This window comes from Alnus glutinosa, chromosome 2 (genome assembly GCF_958979055.1).
Source record: "Alnus glutinosa chromosome 2, dhAlnGlut1.1, whole genome shotgun sequence".
NCBI lineage: Eukaryota > Viridiplantae > Streptophyta > Magnoliopsida > Fagales > Betulaceae > Alnus > Alnus glutinosa.
The window spans coordinates 30,582,290-30,593,164 of record NC_084887.1 but is presented as its reverse complement, the minus strand read 5'-3'; the positions used below and the strand labels follow the sequence as shown (position 1 = coordinate 30,593,164).

General features: G+C 34.7%; 1 long non-coding RNA gene across 1 annotated transcript; it reads right to left on the bottom strand.

The window, feature by feature from the left end:
* Nucleotides 1-7,821: 7,821 nt before the first annotated feature.
* LOC133859517 (uncharacterized) lies at nt 7,822-10,234 on the bottom strand. The gene is made up of 4 exons (XR_009898768.1): nt 10,072-10,234; nt 9,930-9,995; nt 9,447-9,501; nt 7,822-8,067 (listed from the first exon to the last, which is right to left on the bottom strand). It is a non-coding gene; the product is annotated as an uncharacterized LOC133859517 (long non-coding RNA).
* Between the last annotated feature and the right edge of the window lie 641 nt (nt 10,235-10,875).

The following is a 10,875-nucleotide window of genomic DNA, read 5'->3' as shown; positions in this document are numbered from 1 at the left end:
TTCTTTGATTTTATAACAATTTAATTGATTCTTCTGTTTTACATAATAAGCAAGCCTATTTATAGAAGAGAAATACTTGTAAAGAAAGTAAACTTAATTTTAGTAGTAATTGTAAACTTAATCTTAAAATGTAAAAAATAAATAAAGCAAATCTAGTCCTAGTAAGTAAAGGAAATAAATAAAGCAAACTTAATCATAGTAAGTAAAAGAAATAAGTCTTAATTGTAAATAAGAAAATAAAATAAAATCTTTGCTTGACAATCAAATCTTTCCTTTTGTACTTCCACTGTCTGAGAATAGGTAAACTTCTAATCAAATGGTTGCTCCAATATTATTTTTGATATTTTTTTCTACGTTTGTTTTCACCGAAAATATTAGTAAACATTTCATCTTACATTAGACACCCCCATTTGAAAAAAACTCGTCCTCAAGTTTTCTTTACGATATGTCACGTGCGGCTCATTCGGAGAAAGATACTTGGAGAAATCTACGTAGATAGCACTAAGACACAACTTTTCCTTTTCGTCTCCTTCCATAAAAATTCCTCCAAATATTTTTTTCTTTGATGTTATCTTCAACTTTATTGTTTTCTTCATAGGATTCACCATTATTGTTTATTTCAGTGGTGATCGTGATGAGCTACGCTTGTGGTGGATATTCTTTCATTGGTATAGTAGTTGTAACCAATGGTTGTGGCTGCACATATTGTTTCTTTGACGGCAACTCCACTTTTTCACTATAACTAACATTCTCTTCATATACAGGTTTCCTATTCGGAGATTCGTAAATACGGCTACAAACAGGTCGAATGCAACTTACATCATCGTCACTAAGATCTTCATAGACCGGTGGTCAGTTTATGAGTGCAGGTCGTTGTTGATGAATAGGTCTCACTATGGACAAGATTGTCCCTATGATTGCGAATAGGACCCATGTGCATGCGCTCCATCCTCTTCCGCATCTCTTGTCGCATCTCCTATTGCATCGTTTGCATGATCTGCCAGAACTCTTGGAATTCGGTTATCCAATGAGCCTCCCTGTCACGAACAACGTTGTTATAAAAGTTGTTATTGTAGTATAAGTTGGCCATCAAATCCGGATAACATTGGCTCGGATACCCTATGAATTTGGCTCTCAAGAGAGCCCCTCCCTTACAAGCTGTGTTGTTGGAAACATTCGTTACCGTTGCGCTAATTGGTCATGATCCGGATAAAGCCTACTCTAATACCAACTAACGTAGCAGAAGAGTAAGGTAACTAATCAAAGAGCAATGTCTTTGATTTCGCAAGAAAAACCGTCTTCGTCTTCTACTAAAAATAAAAAATAAAACAACTCTACAGGCTAAAAGAAAGATAAAGGGTTGACTTCACAGAAGGATACTGAACTATCCCCCGTTTTGACAGAAGGATACCAAACTATCATTTCTCTTGAACCGGGGTATTAAATTATCAAAAACCATCACGTAAGGGTATTCTGTCAGGATTTGGTGTTAAATCTTGACGGAAGTGGAGTCACGTGACTTTTCTAATGTGTTTTGCTCGTTTTGCCCTTGACTTCTACGAATACATTGCTGTTTGTTAGTTTGTGATTGGCTGCATTCTGTTTAACAAAATCACTTGTATGTAATGTTGCTACATATTCAAGGATACCGTTTATTTCAGAGTCTTCGTTTCAGAAATGTGCTTCTCAAAGTTCAAAAAAGATTATGTGCAGTTTCCAAGTCAGAAGAAATCAGATCCCAAGCTTCCATCCGGACGGCCCAGTCATGTATCCAGAAGCCCATCAGTGTCTACTGTTCAAGCTTGCATCAGTCCGGACATCGCAGAAACGCGTACAGATGCTCTTAAGAGTTCCAAAAGAATCTAGCGTTTCAAGTGCATCCGTTCGGACGACGTGGAAATACCATCTTGACGCCAGTCAGTGTTCGATAAGTAAAATGATTTATTTCGCAGACATACATATGGAAAGACAGCTGCAATCGTTCGGACGACAGGTCTACACCGTCCGGACGCAATCCTTGATAAGGCAAGACGTGGAGAGGAATTGCAACTGTCCGGACGTCAGGACAACACCGTCTAGACGCTAGTCCTTATTATGGAAATTGCGTACAACGGAAGTGCAACCGTTCGGACGCAGCCTTATTCAGGAAAGAAAATCAATGCTTTTTGGAAAGCCGGTTGCACAGCTAACCATCTGGATGGCCTCAGCTTGAGTCGGACGCTGCTTAGAGAAAATCGTATTAGATTCGATTTAGGTCTTCTATAGCCTAAAAATAAAGACCTCTAGGCATGTATTATTTATGGAATACAATATTGAATTCTTTAGAGCTTAGAGAGTATATTTTAGGAGTTATTGTGTTGATCCGTTTGTTCTCAAGCCATTGCCGTTGTGTGCAGTTGCTGTGCTATAGTTGAAGTCTATCTTAGGGAGAAGCCCTAAGGTAAAGGAATCCATAAAGACCTATTCAAGTAGGAGACTTTGTTGGGAGGCGTTCACGTTGGGTTATGTGTCAGAGTGCTAGATACGATCGCTGCATTGGGTATGTGAGTGTTACTGTCTATATACTAGCTTTGTCTTCTGATAGTGGATTTCCTGGGTTTGGCTGCTCTGAAGTGATTTTTATCTTAACTGAGTTTCCACTTCGTTAACAAAATATTTGTATTATTTAAATTTTGCATTTACAATATTTTGTTACACATTGTGCACACACACACGGTAAATTAGAAGTCATTTATTTTTCACTCTTACCTTTTCTTTGTACATATTTCTAAGCCTTCCAGCCTCCTCATCCATAGGCTGATCAAGCTTATGATCCAACACCCACATACTACCTTTGGTGTTATCATTCTCTTCATCAATCTCCACTCTTGAAGCCATTTGAAACTCAGTTCAAATGATTCTGCAGCTCTCACCACCTACCCTCTTTGATATCCCCTTTCCGTAGTCTCTCACTCCACGAACTAGAACACAAATCAAAACCTTCAAACCAAACCAATCAGAAGTCACATAAATGACTGAAACCTAAAATCTCAACTTTGATCTTCACTTGAAATCCATGTCGAATCCAACTAAGAACTGTACCACCAATACAAATCTGAAAAAGAACGAAAACTGAAAATTAAACTAATAACCCAATTTAAAACTCTATCATTCAAATAGAAGACAATTCAAATCCAATTACTAGAAATTGGCGTCAATTCGGTAAATATGATTGACCCACAAAAACTGACACCAAATAGAATCTTTTTTTTTTTTTTTAAAAAAAAAAAAAAAAGAAAAAAAAGATGAATGACACCAAAGCAAAGTTGAAAAGACAAGAACCAAATATTTAAGTTATAATTAATCCCACCACGACAAGTTGAAAATGAACCAAAAAGACTTCGCTTGATACTTCAATCCAATGTAAAGAAAGCTAATACATACCAAAACTGAAAAGAAAGCCAATAAAAGCCCAGAAACCCAATTGAGGATAGAAATGCTTAGGCACACCTCACATGAAAAGAGCATAAAGGGTAAAGAGACAAAGAACCAAAACCAAAGATTCAAACTTTAATAACGCCAAGATAAGCTGAAAATTAACCAAAAAGACTAAGTTTTCTTTGTAAGTTATATCAAATTCAATGTCAACAAAGCTAACATATACTAGAACTAAACAGAATACCCAATTAAAACCTAGAAACCTAGTTGAGGACAAAAAAGCTCAAGCACATCTCCAATGCAAAGAACTTAACAAAAGGAAAACAGACAAAGAATTCAGTACTTTGTCAAAAATTCCCAAGTGGGGTTAGCTTGAGAAGAGTCTCAGTCTCAACCACAGGATGACCAACAAAAATCTCACGTACCCATGTGCCAAAACACAGAGATGACCAATACCGAGTCGCTTTCCAGAGCAAAAACGAAGGCTCTGAAACAGAGTCTTCTTGCGTCCCGGCTCTTTTGGCTCTTTGCTCAGCCCTTTCCCTGAAAGAATGAAACAAAAAAACACTGAATTCATGTGGCAAAACCGGCAGAACACATTAGAAAAGTCAGGTGGAAGCCACATGACTCCACTTTCATAAGGATTTAACATCGAATTCTGACAGAATACCCTTATGTGAGGGTTTTTGATAGTTTAATACCCCGGTTCGAGAGAAATGATTGTTCGGTACCCTTCCGTCAAAACGGCGGATAGTTCGATACCCTTATGGGAAGTAAACCCAAAGATAAAACTCTGCAGAGTATTTGAGAGAGAATTCTCTGATTTTATAACAATTCAATTTATTCTTATATTTCACTTGTAGAGAAAGTAAACCTAATCCTAATAGCAATAGTAAACTTAATCCTAAAAAGGAAAAAATAAATAAAAAACCTAATCCTAATAGCAATAGTAAACCTAATCCTAAAATGAAAAAATAAATAAAGAAAATCTAGTCCTAGTGAGTAAAGGAAATAAATAAAGCAAATCTAGTCCTAGTAAGTAAAGGAAATAGGTCTTAATTGTAAATAAGAAAATAAAATAAAATCTTGGTTTGACAATCAAGTCTTTCCTTTTGTACTTCCATTGTCTGAGAATAGATAAACTTCTAATCAAACGGCGCTACTCCAATATTATTTTTAACATTTTTTCTATTTTTATTTTCACCGAAAATATTAGTAAATTTCATCCTACATCACATGTTTACTATATACCGTTAGTGCCATATTAGCATTTTTGTTTAAAATATTTTTTTTGTTATTTTATTAAAAATTAAAATCCAAAAAATAAATTTTAGAAATAAAACTTAAAAGAAAAAAAAGAAGAAGAAGTATTCTTCAACCTAGCCTTCTTCAACCACCAGGTCTGGCAAAGATTTTCTTCAACCTTCTTGAACATTCTTTGTCTCTCCCAATTTTTAATTTTCTTTTACATCTACAAAAATAAGTAAAGAGAGAAACTATGGGGTTTTCCCATTTTTAAATGCGGAATTTAAAAGAGACAAATATTTTGTTAACGAAGTTGAAACTCTTATCAAAAGAAAAATCAGCACGGGGGTAGCCAAACCTAGGAAACTCGCTATTTAGAAGACAAAGTTAGTTACAATGTAGTAATACTCACATAACCTAATGTAGTAGTCGTACCTTTAACTCTAACATGTACCTATACACGAATGCTTCCTAGCCAGACTTCTTGTCTGAAGGGGTCTTCAATAGACTTCTTTAGCTTAGGGCTCCTTCCTAAACTAGACTTCAGTTGATCAAATCACTTACACACAAAACACTTTAAGAGAGATAGTAAATCTAACAATCTTTGTCTAAACACAATCTCTTAGCACAATGGAATTCAGTATCGAATTCTTACAAATAAGCAGCCTAGAAGCCCCTTTAAATAGGCTTCAAAAAACCTAGTTCTACTCAAACTCGAATTCCATAGGTGGTGTCTAGACTTGGTCGATCTCTGGCGTCCGGACTTGCAATAAAAACTTCAAGTGATCACTGAAGCGCGTCCGGACGGTTGCATAAAGTACTTCCAACGTTTGCAGTTAACATATTTGCATCCGGACCTTCATGCAGACTTTTGCTCTCTATAGCTCGAGTTTGGTGGGCAGTCGGTACTCCTTTTGGACTTTTGCTCTCATACTTCAACATCTGTCTGACCGTTCAGACCTTCATAGGACTTTTGCTCTTAGTGTTGAGCGCCCGGACTCTAGCATCTGGTGTCCGAACGAGCTGTTGAGAAAACTGACTTTTTGAGCTATAAAGTCTCCAGAATATTTCATTCAACATGAAATTGCCTTCTTAGGAATATTCTGTGCAGATATCATGTCTTGATCAGTCCATTCCATATTTGGAATTAATATTCTCTAATATTCTTCTAGAAGACTCTGAATTACGGTGTCCTTGTTATAACAGTCCCTGATATGGAAGCGTTTTTATCAAACAGAATGTAGCCAATAAAAATAAACCAAGAAACTCTCCCTTTTGCCATTCTGGGACAAAGGGTAAACAGAGTAATAAAATAAACTACAATGGTTTAAAAACTAATGAACAATAATCAAAGATGTTCATGAAAGTAGCTCAGTCAGAATAAAAATGTATCAAAATACATGATAAATAAATAAAGTGACACAACACTTTAAACTTCTTCATTGTCTGAGCCTTGATGCTGATAATATTTCTCCATATTGATGCTGACTCACTCCACCTTGGCATCCAACACTAGGTGATGAGTGCAAAATATTTCATAGTTAAACCCCATAATTTACTTTAGTTAATTCTTTAGATGTGTCTTAATCTAATGTTTTGTGTTAGATATATATTTTTAGTGTTTTGTAGGTTGTTAAAGGAAACAACAGTTGTAAGGTAAAAAATGCAAAGTTTGAAAGAAAGCATACTTTGAGAAGACCTAGTTGATGTGGTTATGTTTAACCAAATCAATCAAATGATTAAATCTAAATTTCTCTAATTGGAGTCAAAATCGGATTGGATTAAATTTCAGATTCTGCACACATCTTAGTATTTTGACTATAACTTTCATCTAAAGTATCGTATTAAGGTGAAACTAGCAGGGTTGGAAAGCTAACTCAAAACAATACAAATTATTGTGAAATATGATTTTCTTAATTTGGACGTTTGCTATGCCAAAAGTGTCCTGTAATATAAGGACACAAATCTGGACGAATCCTATTCCGGTTTGTACTAAGATTGCTTCCTAATTTGACATAGAGATTGAAGTACTATTTTTATTGGATCTCTAGGACTTCTAGGGTTTGTTTGTTCCCTATAAATAGAATGCTATGCCTTAAGAAAATGTGGTGGGAGACCAGAAACAAATTTCACATATTTTCTCCCTTTTACTTTAGTTTTTCTTTAGGTGTAGGTTTTATTTTTCATAATCATGTGTATCTAAATTCTCAGCTAAGGTTGAGGATGAAGCCTCACTATTGAAGAACAACAATATTTTCATGTAAGTTTATACTATCCGATTTTATAAGTTTTTTATTTCTAATTGTTCTACTTCAATTCAATTATTGAGATGGATCTTGGATATTTATTGTGATTTACGGATACATGTGATGATTTGAGATAATTTCATTTAATTGATTGATTGCTTGGAATTTTATTTATCAAAATGTTGGATATTTATAGTATTTCGTTCTACGGATACATTTGATGATTTGGTTTTAACTGGATATTTTTTGTGATTTGTGCAAAGAACGGATTCATTGAATGATTTAATTAATTGTTGAAGCATAGTAGAATATACATAAGATTTGTATGGTGAGAACTTTGAACATGTATTAATGAACATGAGAATATGTTGCTATGATTTGATGGTGTGGGTTCCAAAACCTTAGTACCTTATCTTTTGATTATTTTTACTTTATTTACTTTATGTCTTCTTTTTATGATAAATCAAATCTTTTTTGGAACTAGGTTATGATTTAATTGATTTAGATATAAAATTGTTTTCAAGAACATAATTCTCTATGGGATCGACCTCGCACTTGCAAACCTCTTTATTGCAAACGATTCGTTCACTTGCGAGTTAATAAAATTTGCACAACACTAGGAATCTCTCATCAACAGATTGAAAGTGCTCAGTCAAACGGGTGTCCATAGATTGGAACTGAGCCTGCATAGACTGCAGCTGACCCGTGATGTGACGGCCCATTTTTTTTTTTTTGTATAAAATATTTATAAAACATAAAAGGGTCATCACAGTGGCACGACTACGTGTCGCTCAGCCAACATACATACATGCTCCATATCATGTACCTGATATTCAGAGTAATATCTAACAGCGGAATAATCATAACGCTGCATCTCATAACATAAAGCACATTCAAATATACATGTGGTCCATACAAAAGAGCCATATATCTGTCTAACTGTTTAAGGCTTACAATTATCCACTAATACAAAAGAATGGCTACACAAAAGAATATGTGACACCTACGTCACTAGCCATATACAAAATACCCCAAAAGAGTGAACTCCATAGTCCAACTCAATACGACTGTCGCGGTGTGCTTCAATCGTAATATCCCAAATACACAGCTACGGGGTCCTCCTCTAAGTCAGGTGTACCTGCAGTCAAAGGGACATCATCTATACGGTTGTGGGGGTTCGCCACATCCATATAGGTGAAATGATGAGTTCACCGCCTCAGTACATAATACCGAGACCTCAGTGATATTAAACTAACTGAGTTTTCGTAAAGAATCAACTTTTTTTTTTTAGTCTCGCGTACACTATAACAGTTATCAATTTATAAAATTTTGTTTGAAAAACCCCCATAGCTGATATAGCAAACACCGACTATCAGAAAACATTTAAAACATACTATGTAGTTGGATTCATATGTAGAAGTTCCAATGGCTTGGAAGCAACTATGTATACACCCACCTACAATAATATGTTTATGTTGGTAGCTTAAATGCACAAAGAGCTAACGTTACTAACTGTGATATTACCATGCCTCAGGGAATTACAACTTCATGTCTATGGCACATAGTTGTCCATGCGGTTACTAGAGTAAAACTCTGATATCCAGGCACTTTTTACTGATGTACCACGACAATCCATCTACCTACTCCCAAGTCACACTGTTATCACAACCAATAGCGTCACAACCAAGTACACCAAGCTTAAAACATGCCATCTTGCTCTTTAGTATGAGCTTACTATCATTTTCTGAATATGGTTAACATCGAATCCTAGGGCATTACAATTTCATGTCAAGGCACATAGTTGTCCATGTGGTTACTAGAGTAAAACTCTGATATCCAAGCACTTCTTATTGATGTGCCACGACAATTCATCTACCTACACCCAGAATATTGTATTACTCATACCGAACAATGACAATACCATTGCACCTCAAAGCTCAATGTTCTTAAATCATGCAACTAGACGATAAAAGTATACATAAGTTCTTTGCCAGTAAAACTCTTAGGCATACAAATACGTCTAGCATAAAAACTACAATATTCTAGATCATGAAAACATTACACAATTTAAACAATGATATACATGCTCATGATTGTCCTTTCATTCCTTGTGCGACTCTCCTTCCCTTTCATTCTTATGAGGCTTACCCTTTCTTTCATTCTTTTGAGGTTTACTCTCCCTTTCATTCTTATGCTCATGCTTTATGCTTTACAATTTAAACTCTATACTCCTATTCTTTGCAAATCATGTTTTTTTCAAATACGATAAACCAATCAACATGTAATTTTATCATTCTACTTTACATAATTTAAATCTCAATCGCAGCTCATATTCAAACACTTTAAATCATTTCAACACATTTCATCCATACATCATTTCATAACATCATTGATATATTTGAACATACTCTAAAGTACTCAAATTAAGCAAAACAGATATATTCAACATACAGTTGGTTCGGATTTATAAAACAACATATATATTTTGCAATTCTATAATATATAAAAATAACTATTTCTCAGTGAGTAAAATATCACCTGACTGCTTGCACACCAACACTAACGAGTCCTAGGCTCAATCTACAAAGTGCCGCTGTACATAACATATTGTATCAATTTAGTTTTTATCCAATAATTACACCAATTTTCACCTTGAATTGCCCAATGACTATTTTACCCATCAATTGCCTAAATTCATAATTAACAATATTCCTAGGCTTATAAATCAATTATTCAAATTATCAACATTAAAACCTAACCCCACAAATATTTATGTTTTAGAAAACCCATGGTTAATTTGGAGTTAATCATCACCATCACCACAATTAACCCATAAATTAACAATCTTATTTTAAATAATTAAAAACCTCAAATTAATTTAATCCATTAAATTAGGGTTTTCCCAAACTTAACCCTAATAACAATATTTTTAACTCAATAGCATTTACTAAGAGTTAACTTCATAAAATCCCACAAGTATCAAATACCCAAAAATTAAGGCTTAAGGAAAAAAAAGCTTACCCAAATTCACCAAACTTCAACCCAAAGTTTGGGTAACCCCAAGTAAGCTCCAATAAGCCCAAATACCTAAAGAATATAGATAATTAAACTCATATTTAGGATTTTACCCAAAAATCACAAAATCATGAATTTAGTATTTTACCTAAAAACAATCGGTAAGAATGTAGATTCGAGTACAAGGATCACGTTTCCGAAGACGGATTGAAGATCCGACCGTTGGATCTTCGTAGATCGCAATTTTTCTTCTTATGGGACTAAGGGCTCACTCCTCCTTTCTTTTTTTCTCTTCTTTTCTATTCTGTCCGAGAGGTGTTCAACCTCTTTTCTTTTCTTCCTGAGACATGCGCCACCTCACCCCTTCTTTCTCTCTCTCTTTTTTTATTTTATTTATTTTATATATATATATATATAAAGAGGCTGACGCCTTTTTTAGATGAAGGGCCGTGTACGGCTCTTCATTTCTTTTAAGGGTGAGGCGCACGACTGTGCGTCTCATCCTATATATATATATATAACTGAAGGGCATCTGACCCTTCAGTCATGAAATGGCCATTCGGCCATTTCAGAATTGGCCGTACGACCTTTCAAATGAAAGGCCGTGCGGCCCTATATATATATATATATATATAAATCTATGTATTTTTTTATTTCTTATTTCATTTGTAATTTTGTTTTTGTAGTTCCTAATTTTTTTAGACTTTAAAAATATTCTCTTGCATTTTATTTTCTTGGCTATAATTTACAAGTCTATAGGATCAAAATAAAACATTTTGTTTTATTTTACCTCACCAAATAGACTTATTTTTATTTTATCTTATTAAACCCATTAAATATTTTCTAGGGCATTACACATGATATGCTCTAGTCACTCAATACTGCATCACCCGAAGGATGCCCCTAAGAGGAAGAAGTTGTTGATGACTCTGCATGGGCACGTGGAGCTGGA